This window comes from Girardinichthys multiradiatus, chromosome 13 (genome assembly GCF_021462225.1).
Source record: "Girardinichthys multiradiatus isolate DD_20200921_A chromosome 13, DD_fGirMul_XY1, whole genome shotgun sequence".
NCBI lineage: Eukaryota > Metazoa > Chordata > Actinopteri > Cyprinodontiformes > Goodeidae > Girardinichthys > Girardinichthys multiradiatus.
This window is the reverse complement of record NC_061806.1, coordinates 3586280-3602378: the sequence shown is the minus strand read 5'-3', so window position 1 is coordinate 3602378 and position 16099 is coordinate 3586280. Positions and strand designations below refer to the sequence as shown.

The window sequence follows — 16099 nt, the reverse complement described above, 5'->3', positions numbered from 1 at the left end:
TTTTTTTAAGTTTTAATGTTTTTCCATGAAAGAAATTAGCTGTTCTCCCACTACCTTTATAAGAAGCATAGACAGAAAAGAGATTTTTGAGATGGATCTGTAATTTTTAAGCTGCACTGGCTCTACATGACACTTGTTCAATAATGGCTCAACAACAGCATGCTTGCAAGAACTACAAACGACATCTGTTAAAAGTGAAGTATTACAAATTTCTATAAGACAAGGGCCAGACAAGGTAGTAGTAGATGAGAGTGTTGCCAGACAGCAGACAAGAGGACATGAAAGTAGTGGGTGTCAGAGAGAAAAATGCAGAGGATGAGGTTAGATACAGACATATGACTCGCTGTGGCGACCCTCTGAAATGGAAAAGCTGACAGCATTTGGAAATCAAGGTTGGCTATGTTAGCTGACTGTACATCTCTGTACTTTTACGTTGGATCATTGTTTAGTTAAGTGCTGTTTTTTTGAGCAACACAACATCCATCTCAGTATATAAAATTATGTTTGCAGAGACAGTGGGTTGTTTTAACTTTCCTGATAAGCCGAGACTCATTCTTCAGCAGGTATTGTTCCTACAAGGCAAGGAAATTGTAAAAGTGACCAATTAAAGCAGCAAAAAAATCACTTACCTCTTTTACTGACATAAAATGTATGAGCCTAAATCTAAACATGAAGATCTGTTGGTTTGAGCAAAAATGAAAAGAGAGACGCTGCAGAGCGCAAATGACTAAACTACTGCGGAGATACCAGAGAGAAGACTTTTCGAGGGAAGACCTGGGAGTGCAGATGGGATAACTGTATGAAGCCTACACTTTAATATACCCATATTTATATTATTGTACCGTTTGGATAAGTACCTTTCCCACAACTGTTGCTTTGTTAGGATTGCAACTGAGTCATATTATCATTATCCTTCTGCTCTTCTTTTTCAAGAGCTATAGATTCTAACTATGTATAACATTAACAAATTCAAATTTTTATTTTTGTCCACGAGATTCATTAAGGTCAAGGGAATATAGCAATGCATCTCAGTCAAATTGGCAGATTCATTCCAATTCAACTTGCCAGACTTCAGCAATCTGGAATAATTTCCTAAATATCAGTTCAGCAGAGATCTGTTCTCAATCCAACACAGCGGAGCTAAATTTTGGAATGAGTTCTCCGGGTCATTCCAGCGCATGATTACTTTCAGTGTCGGTGTCTCTCAGAATAGTGTGTCAGCTGTGCTGTCCCAAGTTACAAACGTCATGGCAAAATACCCAGCGTCAGTGCAAAACTTCTTCATCCTTAGAAGAAACTGTGTTTTTTTTTTCAAAGCTGAGAGTTTGGGAATATAGAGATGGCTGGCTTTTTGGTAGTTTCATTATATTATTAATTTAACCTATAATTTGTGAAAATGATTCATGTTAATGTCAAATATATGCTATTCAAATGTTTAGGTTATAGTGCATACCCTCTTCACCCTTTCTTCTTGACCCCTGTGCCCAACCCAACCACTGGGCAGAACAGCAGTATAATGTGGCTTGCATCAGAACGAGGAGCATCGTGGAGAGCTCCTTCGGTGTTCTAAAGTTGGTTCTGTTGCCTGGATTACACTGGAGGTGCGTTCTTATACAGCACAGAAAAGTTGTGCAGACTGTATTTGTCTGCTGCACCATGATTAGCAAATTTTATTTTGTGGCATGTTTGGAGACAAACAAAATGGAACTCTAACAGCCACCTAAGAACAAAAAACAGTCATTTAGAATCACTTCTTCCACAGTGGGTGGCAGGGAAGCAGTCTATGGGCAGGAGGCGGGGTACACCCTGGACAGGTCACCAGTCCATCGCTGGGCAACACTCAAGCATGCAAACACTCATTCAAACCTAAGGGCAATTTAGAGAGATCAATTAAACTAACAGTCATGTTTTTGGATTGTGGAAGGAAGCCGGAGTACCTGGAGAGAACCCACGCATGAACGGGGAGAACATGCAAACTTCATGCAGAAAGACTCCCAGGCAGGAGTTGAACCGAGAACCTTCTTGCTGCTTAGCAACAGTTCTACCAACTGTGCCAACGTGCCGCCAGAACAAAAACCATGGATGAGAAATGTAAAAGATGATCTTTGGGGCATTCAATGTGTCTCTCTTGTCATTTCTTCAAAATAATGTTCTTATTTGGGGCTTTGTGTTTCCGCAGTGCACTCTCCTCCTTGTCATTCCCCGGCGGCACAGTTGAAGGACCACTAGTGCCACTGAATGATCTTCTGACTGCTGCTAGGGGATTGGCAGTCACTGTCAGCTCAGACACAGCACTGACCAACTGCTACTTGTGGGCTACGATGGTCCGGGTGCCACGGCAGAGTGCGTCCAAACAAGGGACAAGGAACAAAGAACATGGGGACACTGATCAGAGATGCAGCCAAGAGACTCATGGTGACTCTGGATGAACTGCAGAGATTGACAGCTTAGGTGGGGGAATCTGTCCACAGGACAACTATTAGTCGTGCACTGCACAAATGTGGTCTTTATGGAAGAGTGGCAAGAAGAAAGCCATTGTTAAAAGAAAACCGTAAGCAGTCCCGTTTGCAGTTTGCCAGAAGCCATGTTGGGGACACAGCAAACATGTGGAAGGAAGTGTTTTGGTCAGACGAGACCAAAATTGAACTTTTTGGCTAAAATCCAAAACGCTATATGTGACATAGAATTAACTCTGCACGTCACTCTGAACACACCATGCCTACTGTCAAAAATGGTGGTGGCAGCATCATGCTCTGGGGATGCTTCTCTTCAGCAGGGACAGGGAAGGTGGTCAGAGTTGATGGGAAGATGGATGGAGCCGAATACAGGGCAATACTGGAAGAAAACCTGTTGGAGTCTGCAGAAGACTTGAGACTGGGGCGGAGGTTCACCTTCCAGCAGGACATCGACCCTAAACATAAAGCCAGGGCTACAATGGAATGGTTTAAAACAAAACATATTCATGTGTTAGAATGGCCCAGTCAAAGTCCAGACCTAAACCCAATTGAGAATCTGTGGGAAGATGTTGGAGCCTGGGAGCGGAGATGTGGAGCTGCTTAAATGAGGTGAGTTTGATCCAGGGATTTGATGAGTCCAGCAAGAGGTGGAGGTTCTTGGGTGGCGGATACGGTGCCAGGTTATTTCCAGCGAGTTTGATGTGATCCGAAAAGAAGGTAAGTTCAGCACCAGGTGAGGATCTTGGATGGTGTGCACGGTGGAGGGTGAGCAGGGATCGTTTAGTCGAAGAGGCCGAGGGAACGAGGAGCCATGAAGATGCCAGCTGGAGCTTTGTCCGGAGAACTCAACTTGAAGGTTTGTAGGTGCCTCAGAACCAAAGAAGAAACTGGAACTGGATCCAGGATTCTGGAACAACCTGAGGAGGAGCACACACGAAGGTAAGAAGGTCTTTTCTTTTTAAGCAAAGAATCAAGAGCATCAGGAGGCTAGAGTTTTACCACTATAGGTTAACACTCAGGCATCGAAGTGCAGACAGCAGGCTCCTCTTATACTCATCATTGATGAGGCTCAATGCGATGCAGCTGTGACTGTTTCACCCCCACCGTGCTCTGGTGTCATCTAGAGGTCAAGCATGGTAAGCAGCAGGCAGAACAAAGACAAAATTTCCAAGACCAGGACATCATCCCCCCCTCAATGGCCGCAGCCTGGCGGCCCAGAAGAAGTGGATGGGAGAGAAGAATGGTAATCAGAGATTAATGAAGGATCACAGATAAAAGAAAGGGGCACCCAAGAACAGTCATACGGACCATAGCCCACCCAGTCGACGAGGTACTGCCACCCACGACCCTGCTGATGGTAATCCACAATTCATCAGACCGAATAGAGGGGTGCCCCTGAAAGTCCCATGCGGGTGGAAGAGGTTTTTGGTTGGAGGGCAAAAAGTGCTGGTCAAGACAGGTTTAATCTGTGACATATGGAATGTGGGATGGATGCGAAAACTAGGGGGTAAGCAGAGACGGACTGCTGTGGGCTGACAAGAGACTCGATTTCATAGAGACCAATGAAGCGTGACAGAGAGGGAGTTCAGGCGTTTTGCTGACTGGAGAGAAGCCAGATTCTTGTGATTGGTCCAGACTAGCACAGGATGTTCTGCGCCCTCACACCATTGTCACCACTCCTCCAGAGCCTGTTTTATGGCCAACAGTTCTCTGTCTCCCACATCGTAGTTACATTCAGGGTTGGACAATCTACGGGAGAAAAAGGCACAAGGGTGAAGTTTCAACAAAGAAGCGTCAACCTCGAGGGTGGATTGTTTTGCTGGATCTGGGTGGACTAGGATGGGGGCTTGAGAGAACTTTTCATTCAAAGTTATGAAAGCGGACTTGGCTTCCTTTGTCCATTTGAATGGGGCATTGGTGGAGGTGGGTGCTGTTGATGGTGGTAGTCAGGTATCTGGAACTGGCCAATCAATTACAGCCTTGATTTTGTCTGGATCAGAGCGAACCTGCCCACCCTCAAAGATGTAGCCTAAAAAGGTTACTGAAGGCTTGTGAAATTCACACTTCTCCGCTTTGACAAAAAGTCTGTTCTCTAGAAGACGTTGAAGGACTAGATGGACGTGACGGTGGTGCTCACAGATGTTCTTCCTTTTGTTTGGTTTCAGTTTTGTTCCAGCAGACACTGTTCTTTTCTATAGATGAAGTTTCTACCACTTTCTGTATCCATGACCATTCTGAGCCATCATCCATTTACCTGGATTGTCTCAGTACCTTCAGGATCTACAGCATGCACAAACTCATCTGAAATAAATCAGATGCATCCTGTACTGTTCTCACTAATTTACCTGGGTTCATATTTTCTTTCTCATTCCTTTCTGTTGCTGCGTTTACATTACAAATGTGCTCAAAACTTTGTCAATATTCTGCTAATGTCGAAAAAACAATTCGACAATTGTGGTGTTTTCATTAAATAAGAAATGCAATTGATTCTCAGTAGATTTGCGAAAATCTTTTGCGTAGGCACTACTATACAATGCAACAGAGTGGCTCTCCTCACCAAATCTCGTACATTAATAGTTCCACTGGCAACTCTGAAGAAGCTGTAAGAGTCCTCCCAAAGGCTATACTCTGAAAAAATCCAACGCTCCAAGGTTCAGCGGGGCTGGTGGGGCCAGTTGAGCGTAGCTGAATCCTGGTGCCGCATGGGCGCCAGCTTGCTGCTGACCATTATTCGACATAGCTTTCTCCCAGTAGTCCTTCCTTGCCTCTGGGTTCTTGGCAAACTGTCTCCTCATCACCAACTGTTGTGTTCTTTAAAGGTCCAGTCATTTAATTCAGTTTTTATGCTTATTTATCAGAATCAGAATCAGCTTTATTGCCAAGTTCGTGCATACAAACAAGGAATTTGACTCCGGTACACTTTGCTCTTTTGTTCTGTTTTTGCCTTATAGAATATACAAATTTACAATTTACAATGTACAATATACACATATATAATAAAAAGGTGCCTTTGCAACATCTGTATGCTGTTGTTTTGTACTCTATTGAATGTTCATCAGAGAAACAGCCTGGGGGAAGAAACTGTCTCTGTGGCGGCTGGTTTTAGTAAACAGTGCTCTGTAGCGCCACCTGATGGTAAAACTCCAAACAGTTTATGTGCAGGGTGTGTGGGGTCTGCAGAGATTTTGGCAGCTATTTTCTTGACCCTAGACCTGTATAAGTCCTGGATGGAGGGAAGGTCAGCTCTGATTATTCTCTCTGCAGACCTGATTATTCGTTGCAGTCTGGACCTGTCCTGTTTTGTGGATGAACCAAACCACACTGAGATGGATGAAGACAGGGCAGACTGAATGATGGCAGTGTAGAAGATGACCAACAGCTCCTGTGGAAGGTTGAACTTCTTGAGTTGCCTCAGGAAGTACAGTCTCTGCTGGGCCTTCTTTCAAACAGTGTCTATGTGTGAACACCATCTCAGGTCCTCAGAGATGGTGGTTCCTAGGAACCTGAAGTGGTCCACAGCTGATACGGTGTTGTTGAGGATGGTGAGGGGGGTGTATGGGTGTGGTGTTCTCCGAAAGTCCACCACCATTTCCACAGTCTTGAGTGAGTTGAGTTCAAGGTAGTTCTGACCGCACCAGTGTACCAGCTGATCCACCTCCTGTCTGTATGCAGACTCATCACCGTCCTCGATCAGACCAATGACAGTGGTGTCGTCTGCAAACTTCAGGAGTTTCACGGACGAGTCCGATGAGGTGCAGTCATTTGTGTACAGAGAGAAGAGGAGTGGGGATAGAACACACCCCTGGGGGGCACCAGTACTTATTGATCTGGATCGGGAGAAGATGCTCCCCAGTCTCACCTGCTGCTGTCGGTCCGTCAGGAAGCTGTTGATCCACTGACTGGTGGAGGCTGGGATGTTGAGCTGTGTGAGCTTCTGGTAGAGGATGTCTGGTATGATAGTGTTGAAGGCCGAGCTGAAGTCTGGCGTACGTCCCTGGGTGGTCGAGGTGTCGCAGGATGAAGTGTAGACCTAAGTTAACAGCATCATCTGCTGACCTGTTTGCTCGGTAAGCAAATTGCACATGTTCAGTTCCTTTTCTGTCTGCAATGTCTGTCTCATCTCTTCTCGCTTTCTGGCTTCTCGCAAAAGCACAGTAATATCAGCCAAACTACTGTCTATTTACAATTGTCTTTCTCTGTTATTCAGTAACACTTATCGTCTCTTAGACAGTATCATGAACTCCAAATTGTTTTAGTTGTATTCATAATTAGACTGATTTTCAGTATATCCTGGCTCTGTGGCTGAAGGAGAAATACCTTTCAAAAGAGCCTACAGCATATGCTGATAGAACAAAATGCCAAGTCACTTGGGAGACCCCTATAAGGACAACCCTATTATAAAACCACTTAAACTCACAGATCAACAAACGTACACATTTTAAGAAGACAAAAGAGCCCAGAATAACTAACAGCCAAAACAAACCAAGGCAGCATCTGTGAAGTTTGAAAAAAATCAGTTACATGTGTCTTGAAGATAATTTCTTTAAGTTTTTAAATACAATTGTTTATGCAGTTTACACGATTGTCTGACATTTTGTCTTGATATAAAATGCAATGTTAGGCTATTGTCAAATGTGAAACTTCCAGCTTCCTTTTTACTTGCCTGGTCAGTCCAGACTGTCAGTTTCCTAGTGCAGCATGTGGGGATGGTGTGTTACAGGGCAATTCAATTTGAATATCTATTATACTGCAGCTCAATTTATTTCTTGTCATTTGTGTTTCTGCCATCTAGTTTATCATCTTATTTTTCTCAGGAATTCCATTTTCTTATATTTCCCCCTTTGAAATTGCTTTTCAAAGGAGTCAGAGGTAATGCCCTTTTTCTCAGCACCATTAAGGATCTGCTCAGATTTTGCTAGGTGCTCTACAAGTTATTCTTAACTGCTTATTCTTTTTAGCACTTTGTCGTGACTAATTTTCTATGAACAAACTCCAAACCAGCCTTGATGTTCTGCACTGCCCACTCTCTCAGGCACCATCTGAGGTAATTTGAGCACAAGGCTGTAAGCTTGTTACTGGTTACATTTTGGAATTTTTTTAAGTTGAAACCAAACATTATGTTTGATGGCTTAAATTTTTTTATGGAAATAAAATAAAATGGGAGGGGCACAAATTTGGCTGTTATCATCCCTTGCAAAACAAGAAACAGGACTTCGGTGCACTATGTCAAATCACAGGAAAAGATATTTGGGAACAAACTATGTGCCACAGTTCACAGTTTTCTTCTTTGTGTACTAGGACATGTTCTTAAAAAGATCCCAGTTTCTTATCAAAAAAGAAAAATCCAACCTTTTTAGGGATTTTTTTCATTTAAAGGACATATTTCTTTAATACAGAAGAGAAAAAGTCCCATGTTGAGAAACAATTGCTTTTAATAAAATCATCAAAATCCCTGCTGCTAATATTTTGTACAGCCCCCTTTTGCCAATTGATCATTGCTTAGTCTTAACTAATATTGAACTGGATCAAATTAAATACAATGACATTTGTGTGCATGATAAAATGTGAAGATTAAGGAGTATTTTGCAAGTCACTCTACTGTATATCAAAAATTAGTGCAGAACATATCAAAACCCATATTTGTATTACCTACATCCTTACACAATTATAACTTCATGTTTGATTTGGTTAAAGTAACCAAATCAAACATGGCAGAAAAAATTAATACTTTGTGTTGTACCTTACATTTTTCATTACAGGAAGAGTTAAATTTTTCTTTATAACCTACTGATCTGATCTTTCCAATATACTTGTTTTCATCCCTTTCTGCTTAATTTGTTTGTCATATAATTTATTTGAATTTATTTGTTGTGTTTCACCAAACCTTTTTCTCTATTGGTTAATTTATGTCAGTCAAGTTCATTTTGCCATCCTTCCACTTTATTGGTTAAACTACAGACACTTGCATCTGATTGGATGAAAGAAGTAGATCCCTTTTCCTCATGCTGACTGACGTAGATTCTACAGGTCCTTCTCATTTTTCAGCACGACATGGCACCCGCTCACAGTGCCAAAACCACTGGTAAATGGTTTACTGACCATGGTATCACTGTGCTCAATCGGCCTGCCAACTCTCCTGACCTGAACCCCATAGAGAATCTGTGGGATATTGTGAAGAGAACGTTGAGAGACTCAAGACCCAACACTCTGGATGAGCTAAAGGCCGCTATTGAAGCATCCTGGGCCTCCATAAGACCTCAGCAGAACCACAGGCTGATTGCCTCCATGCCACGCCGCATTGAAGCAGTCATTTCTGCCAAAGGATTCCCGACCAAGTATTGAGTGCATAACTGTACATGATTATTTGAAGGTTGACATTTTTTGTATTAAAAACACTTTTCTTTTATTGGTCGGATGAAATATGCTAATTTTGTGAGATAGGAATTTTGGGTTTTCATGAGCTGTATGCCAAAATCATCCGTATTAAGACAATAAAAGACCTGAAATATTTCAGTTAGTGTGCAATGAATCTAAAATATATGAATGTTAAATTTTCATCATGACATTATGGAAAATAATGAACTTTATCACAATATGCTCATATTTTGAGAAGGACCTGTATTTTGTATAGGCTTCGCCCTTTAAGGCTAACACTGCTGTGTTTATCATTTCACAGCAGTACTGACAACCTCACTCCCAATTTACACAGCATGTGTCTCTGCTCCATTCTGCCAAAGAACAAAGTCTGCAGTAATTTAGTATAGTATAATATATAGGCTGGTTGGACAACTGTCCTGTTCCTCCTTCAAAGCACCATCAGCTGACGATGGCGGGACTGCCGTGGCCAGTGTCAGTGAGAGAGGAGCTCCATGGCTCCTGAAGCCTTCCACTTTGGTCCATCAGCCTCTTCCTCTTCCTCTCAGTTCTTCGCCGGGCAGCAATATACGGCTCAGAAGTTCCCCAGGAGCCGTCAGCAGACGTCGTTCTAGACCAATCAGCCATGGAAGCGCGGAGGAGATAGCCCAGAAAATGTTTTTGAAATAAAACAAAGACAAATCTAAGGTGGTTCAAGAAACTCAGGAATTCAAAAATTAAAATACTTGCTCAAATAAAACAAAATGTATTTTTTAATTTAGCAAAAAATCCCCCCCTCCATAGAGTTATTTTGGTAAACAAGTACTCTCTACTGAGAAAATAGTATGTTGTGGCTGTTACCAGGACTAATGGAGTGATGGCCAGATGAAGACATTGATGTATTGCGTTCATTTGTCAGTTGACTGCGGTTCTTGTTCAGGCCTTTAATTTTGTTTTGTTTTTTCTATAAGTAGGCAAACAGGAAATGGGTTAGAGAGGGGGAAGACATGCGGCAAACGTTACCGGGCCGGGACTGGAACCTGGCACAGCCACGTCGAGGACAAAGGCCACTGTACACTGGTTCCACATTCTACCGCTGCGCCATGTTGTGATTATGAATATGAATATATTATTTAATATTCGTTCATTCGTTCGTCGTCTTCCGCTTATCCAGGACCGGGTCGCGGGGGCAGCAGACTCAGCAGAGACGCCCAGACGTCCCTCTCTCCAGACACCTCCTCCAGCTCCTCCAGGGGGAGCCCAAGGCATTCCCAGGCCAGCCGAGAGACATAGTCCCTCCAGCGTGTCCTGGGCCGTCCCCTGGGCCTCCTCCCGGTGGGACGTGCCTGGAACACCTCCCAAGGAAGGCGTCCAGGAGGCATCCGGTATAGATGCCCGAGCCACCTCAACTGGCTCCTCTCGATGTGGAGGAGCGGCGGCTCTACTCCGAGCCCCTCCCGGATGGCCGAGCTCCTCACCCTATCTCTAAGGGGGTGCCCGGCCACCCTACGGAGGAAGCTCATTTCAGCCGCTTGTATCCGTGATCTTGTTCTTTCGGTCATGACCCAAAGTTCATGGCCATAGGTGAGGGTAGGAACGTAGACCGACCAGTAAATTGAGAGCTTTGCTTTTCGGCTCAGCTCTCTCTTCACCACAATGGACCGGCACAGCGCCCCCATTACTGTGGCAGCCGCACCGATCCGTCTGTCGATCTCCCGCTCCATTCTTCCCTCACTCGTGAACAAGACCCCGAGATACTTAAACTCCTCCACTTGAGGCAGGAACTCCCCTCCAACCACCCTTTTCCGGTCGAGTACCATGGCCTCGGACTTGGAGGAGCTGATCCTCATCCCAGCCGCTTCACACTCGGCTGCGAACCGCCACAGCGCGGTTGAATATTGGTTCTTATTGAATATTTAATATTCAATGTTAATAATTTAATATTTTATTAAATAATATTTCGGTCTGTTAAGGGTTGTCCTGTGAATACCAGCCCAATAAGGCGATGGTATTAGGACAAAATAGAAAGGGATGAGCCAAGCTCTGACATTATTGAACAGCAACACTCTGCACACACACTGAATGAATTCACACAATTTCTTAAGATACAAGAATTTATTAACAAAAATAAGTCAACTCAAAGTCAAACATATTTCAATCAACAAACTCTTTACTATTCTAAAACAATCCAACTAAACTACCAAGCAGAATTAAAGAATTACGAAGACTAATGGACTATGTACAATATAAACAAGTTGATTAAAGATGATTGGAAATCATGACCAAAAAGAGTGATGCAACATTACCATGCTATGTTTATGTTTGAGAACCAAGGATTATCTTGAAGAATCTGGAAGTGAAGTTAAGTTAGTTTTGGAACTAACTTAGGCAACAATCAGCAAACGTTTAGACAACCATTCACAATGCAAGATCAGATAAAATATTATTTTAATAAAATAATGTTTTAAAGAATGATCTGCTGAATAAAACCAACCTTCTGGATGACTAATTCTCAACGGTGTCTCATTAGGTGCCTTTATTTAGTAAAATAATATTTAAAGAAATATTATTAAGGAAATAGAAAAATATTTAAGGAAATATTTTAAATAAGAACCAAATCTTTGAGAAATGGGGCTTAATGGTGTTTAATTAGTTATCAAGTTTAGAAAAATAATATTTAGGGAAATATTATTTCCTAGCTTGAAAACTAACAACCTTTTACCTTTGGGTAAATGATCTTTAGTAGGCAAGCACGTGTTCTTAGCTGTTAGCGGTTGGAGCTAACAAAAGAAGCTTATAGCTTATCATCAGAATCAAACACCTACCTTTAAAATACCGTTAATAAAAGGGGTAAAATGCATAAGCACGTTATGGCCGATCTTCTGTTTAAAATCACTCTTTAAATAAAGTTTGTCTTAACTTTAAAAACAGAAACACAGAACACAAACTGAGCACATGTGCTGAGCAGATAATCTGCTAGCACTAAGATGGCTGAGTTTTCAACACAACAAAACCAAAAATGTTTAGATTATTTCATTCTAAACTACTTCTCTCTGCCCAAAACACAACCTCTTACGTGAACCGTGCTGAGGAAAAGTTGTCCGGGCGACAAAGTTTAGGAAAGCATCCACAGTGAACAAAGGGTTAACTTGCAGCTAACCTCCGTAGCTGTGGGGTGGGGCGGCTCGTTCTGCCGGGCCGTCCAAATTGCACGTTACTGCTGTAGCCACGGTGATGTGGTCCCGTTGTCCTTCCTTCAGACCGGGAAAAACTGCTGCACTCGGCGTTGTAAAGACAGGGTCTCTGCTGAGAACTCTCTGGAACACAGTTTGCTTCTATAGACCTCAGAGAGAAAGTCAAGCAACGCTTGTACCTTAATACCCCTGGTCATGAATTAATCCCAGATACACCATCAGCAGTTCATTCCTACTAAACTTAGTGCATATGATCGCGTGATCGTATGACACTCTTGGATCCAGTTTGAAGAGTTATGTCTGTTTGCCTGCAAAGAGACATTAGCGCCCTGTGTCCCTCCGTCCAGTTCCTCTGGGGACCTGCGTGGAAGAGGTCAGCTTGTTGCAAAAGTGGGGGTTTTATTCGGACAGTGATGTCACGGGAAGTCTGCTGTTATTCCCTGTCCCTGGCTGTGCTGGAAGTAGGTTAATGCAATTTATTTTGAAAGTTCCAGAAAAGATCTTACTGGCCTTTCCTTTTGGACCCATGGCTGTGGTCCCAACAGCCATGAGCTGCACCCACAGTCTCTTTGAGGGCAATGTTTTCCTTGAGGTCAGTTAACTCATTTTGCAGTGAAGCAGCTGTTGCCCAAGGGAAGATTTGCTGTGTGTCTGCAGAGAACCGTCTCACCTTCATAACCAGAATGGGACTGTAAATGCACAGGACAACTTATTTTCCTAACAAGTCAAAGCATATTTCAGCTTCTCCACAAATTCAACATGATGCAGATGATCTCCCATTACTTTGGTCTGTTAAATAACTTTTGGGAAGTGGAGCTGTTCCTCCTGTGAATAAAAAGTAAAAAAAAGATTAAGAAGATTTGCTTAAAAACATTGATTGGATAATATGTGTAGTAGAAAATATTTAACAGCCGACCTATAGGTCACTTTTGAAGACCTCCGGTTTTCTCTGGAAAGAACACATTGCTGATATCAGTTCACACACTGTGTTTTTGTTCCCTTGTAACTTCCGATTTAGGTCATTGAAATGAGATGTTATATCAAACAAACATGTCACAGCTTGTATCTTTTTTGGATTTTACAGGAATTCCAATACCTTTTTTGCTTTGGCACTGTTGATCTGACAGAAACACTCATTCTTACTGGCTGAAAAGTGCTCCAGGACCTTGCCTCCTGCCTTTGCTCAGATGGCTGACCAAAGGCAGGAGTAAGTCATTAAATGCTGCATTGACTTCCATCAGGAATGTTCTCAGTAAGTGATGCTGCAGTGCAGATGATGTTCTCAAGAAGTTAATGAGTTTCATAATTCCTGCCATAATTTCAGAGTACACTTCTCTGAGACTTGCACAAAAGACAGACTGGTGAATTATGCAGTGATAAGATATGAGGTGAAAGTGGTGAACTTTTAGGTGTTGCACTAATCCTTTTTCTTTCCCCATCATAGTTGGAGCTCCACTAGCAACCGACAACATTCTTCACATTAATCTCTTTCTTATTCAGCATTTCCAGTTTTGTGTTAGAAATGTGCTCCCTCTTGTTTTTCCAAAGAGATTTGCCATGTCCAATACACCTTCAACACACTCCTTTGTCTCGTCATGATACCTCAAAAAACTATCAACTGAGCATTAATGGTGGTGTCTGTCGACTTATCCACAGCGAGGAAAATGCACTCTGCATTCTTATTCCATCACAAAGCTGTTTAAACAGATTGCCAGCTAGCATTTCAGTGCGCCTTGTTGCTGTGAAATCTGAGAGGGGGATTTGCTTAATTTTAGCTGTCATTATCTCCTTTTCTTTTCCTTTAAACATGGTGTCCATAACGTCAGTCAGATGTTCTTTTATAAATTCAGCATCAAAGAATGGCTTCTTGTGCTTACCGAAGACCCACGGCACTCTGAGTGAGCACTCATTTATTTCTTGTTGTTGTGTCATAGAGGTAACAAGAACTTTGCTTGTTGCTTCATCTGATGATATCAGCCCCTTGATTTTTGGTTTTCTTCCTTCTAACACTTGAGGAAAGGCCCTTTTAAAATTCCTATGTTTGATTTCATAATGCTATAACTTTCTTACTTTAACTGTTTTTAGCAGTTCTTTATTATTTTATGCAACATTTAGTCAGTTGTACTGTTAGTGTTGTAAGACTGCTGTTACAGTTTCTAGCAATAAGAATGAAAACAAGCAGGAAACTAGAACGCTACAACTCGGACATGATGTAAATTCAGACATCCCAGTTCCAACCTCCGAGGTTAATGGAACACAGCATATGTTGAGTGAAAGTTAGCATGGTAGGTCTTGGCTAGAGGGGACCAGCAGGACCACGTCATCTGCAAAATGAAGAGACAAAATCCACTGGTCCCCAAACCAGACCCTCTCCGGCCCTTGGCTGCACCTAGAAATCCTGTCCATAAAAGTTATAAACAGGACCGGTGACAAAGGGCAGCCCTGCTGGAGTCCAACACGCACCGGGAACAGGTCCGACTTAGTACCGGCAATACGGACCAAACTCCTGCTCCACTTGTACAGAGACCGGATGGCCCCTAATATAGGGCCCCCAACTCCATACTACTGGAGCACCCCCAACAGGGCACCACGTGAGATACCGTTGAATAAGACATTCATAAGACTCCAGGTCCACAAAACACATGTGGACTGGTTGGGCAAACTCCAATGAACCCTCGAGTACTCTGCAGAGGGTGTAGAGCTGGTCCAGTGTACCACGGCCGGGACGAAAACCGCACTGCTCCTCCTGAAGCTGAGGTTCGCACTGCTTCCCCCTCCTGAGGTGCCAGATGGTTTGCCAGAATCACTTCGAGGCCAACCGGTAGTCCTTCTCATGGCCTCACCAAACTCCTCCCAGGCCCAAGTTTTTGCCTCTGCCACAGCCCGGGCTGCAGCATGCTTGGCGTCACGGTATCCGTCACCCACCTCAGGAGTCCCACAATCCAACCACAGCCAATAGGAATTCTTCTTCCGCTTGACAGCATCCTTTAGTGTCGGTGTCCACCACCAGGTTCGGGGATTGCCACCACGACAGGCACCGCAGACCTTACGACCACAGCTATGGGCGGCAGCAACGACAATAGACACAGAGAACAAGGTCCACACGAACTCCATGTCTCCAACCTCCCCCGGAATCTGGTCAAAGCTCTCCCGGAGGTGGGAGTTTAATACATCCCTGGCCGAGGGCTCCGCCAGACCCTCACTATACGCTTGGGCCTGCCAAGTCTGTATGGCTTTATCCTCTTTCAGCGGATCCAACTCACCACCAGTTGGTGATCAGTGGACAGTGCCATGTGCACTGATGAACACTGTTATGCTTGAACATGGTGTTCATTATGGACAATCCGTGACTAGCACAGAAGTCCAATAATGAAACACCACTCAGATCGGGGGAGGCCATTCCTCCCAATCACACCTTTCCAGGTGTCACTGTCGTTTCCCATGTGGGCATTGAAGTCCCCCAGCAGAATAACGGAGTGCCCGGGAGGGGCACTTTGCAGCACCCCCCAACAAAGACACCACCCAGAGCCTGTCTGCCATGGGAAACCCTACCAGGGACATTTAAGCCCCTCTGGGATCATTTGAGCACTCAAACCCTCCACCACGTAATAAGGTGGCGGTTCAAGAAGGGGGATTGATGAGTACCAAAATATACTAACAAAACAATATAATAACAAAACTGACTGAATATATCAGCTTTACCAATTACCAATAACAGTAAATATTCCATCAGGGATCAAGCTCCGATATGCCAATGGTCAATACTATAGCACACATTTCTAACGTTAGTGCAGTGTCTATATAGCTGCTTAGCTGTATTGCTGTAGTTATATAAGGATCTGCCCTCACCTGCTGACCATGCTGTCATCTTACTGCATCAACAGTCTGGTCTGATGTGCACCAGCTGAAAATCTAAAATTAAAAGCCCACACTGCAGGACTAAAATCCTACCTCCTTCACTGTAGAAAAAGAAACCAAACATGATAAACTTCATTGATAGGAATAAAACGGTTAAGATCTTATTTCATTAATTTAAGACATTTGCAACATCATTTCTGATTTTTATCTTTAGCACTGTCTAAATAAAGGTGCTGA

General features: G+C 43.3%; 1 protein-coding gene across 2 annotated transcripts in view; it reads right to left on the bottom strand.

The window, feature by feature from the left end:
• Nucleotides 1-12395: 12395 nt before the first annotated feature.
• The window catches only part of oxsm (3-oxoacyl-ACP synthase, mitochondrial), a 53104-nt gene continuing 49400 nt past the window's right edge, over nt 12396-16099 (bottom strand). The window contains exons 4-5 of one of the 2 annotated variants that reach the window (XR_007041125.1): nt 12921-12953; nt 12396-12829 (exon numbers count right to left, since the gene is read on the bottom strand). The gene's annotated coding sequence lies outside the window, so the exon portion shown is untranslated. The remainder of the gene's footprint in view (nt 12830-12920; nt 12954-16099) is intronic. The other variant, XR_007041126.1, reaches the window with a different exon arrangement.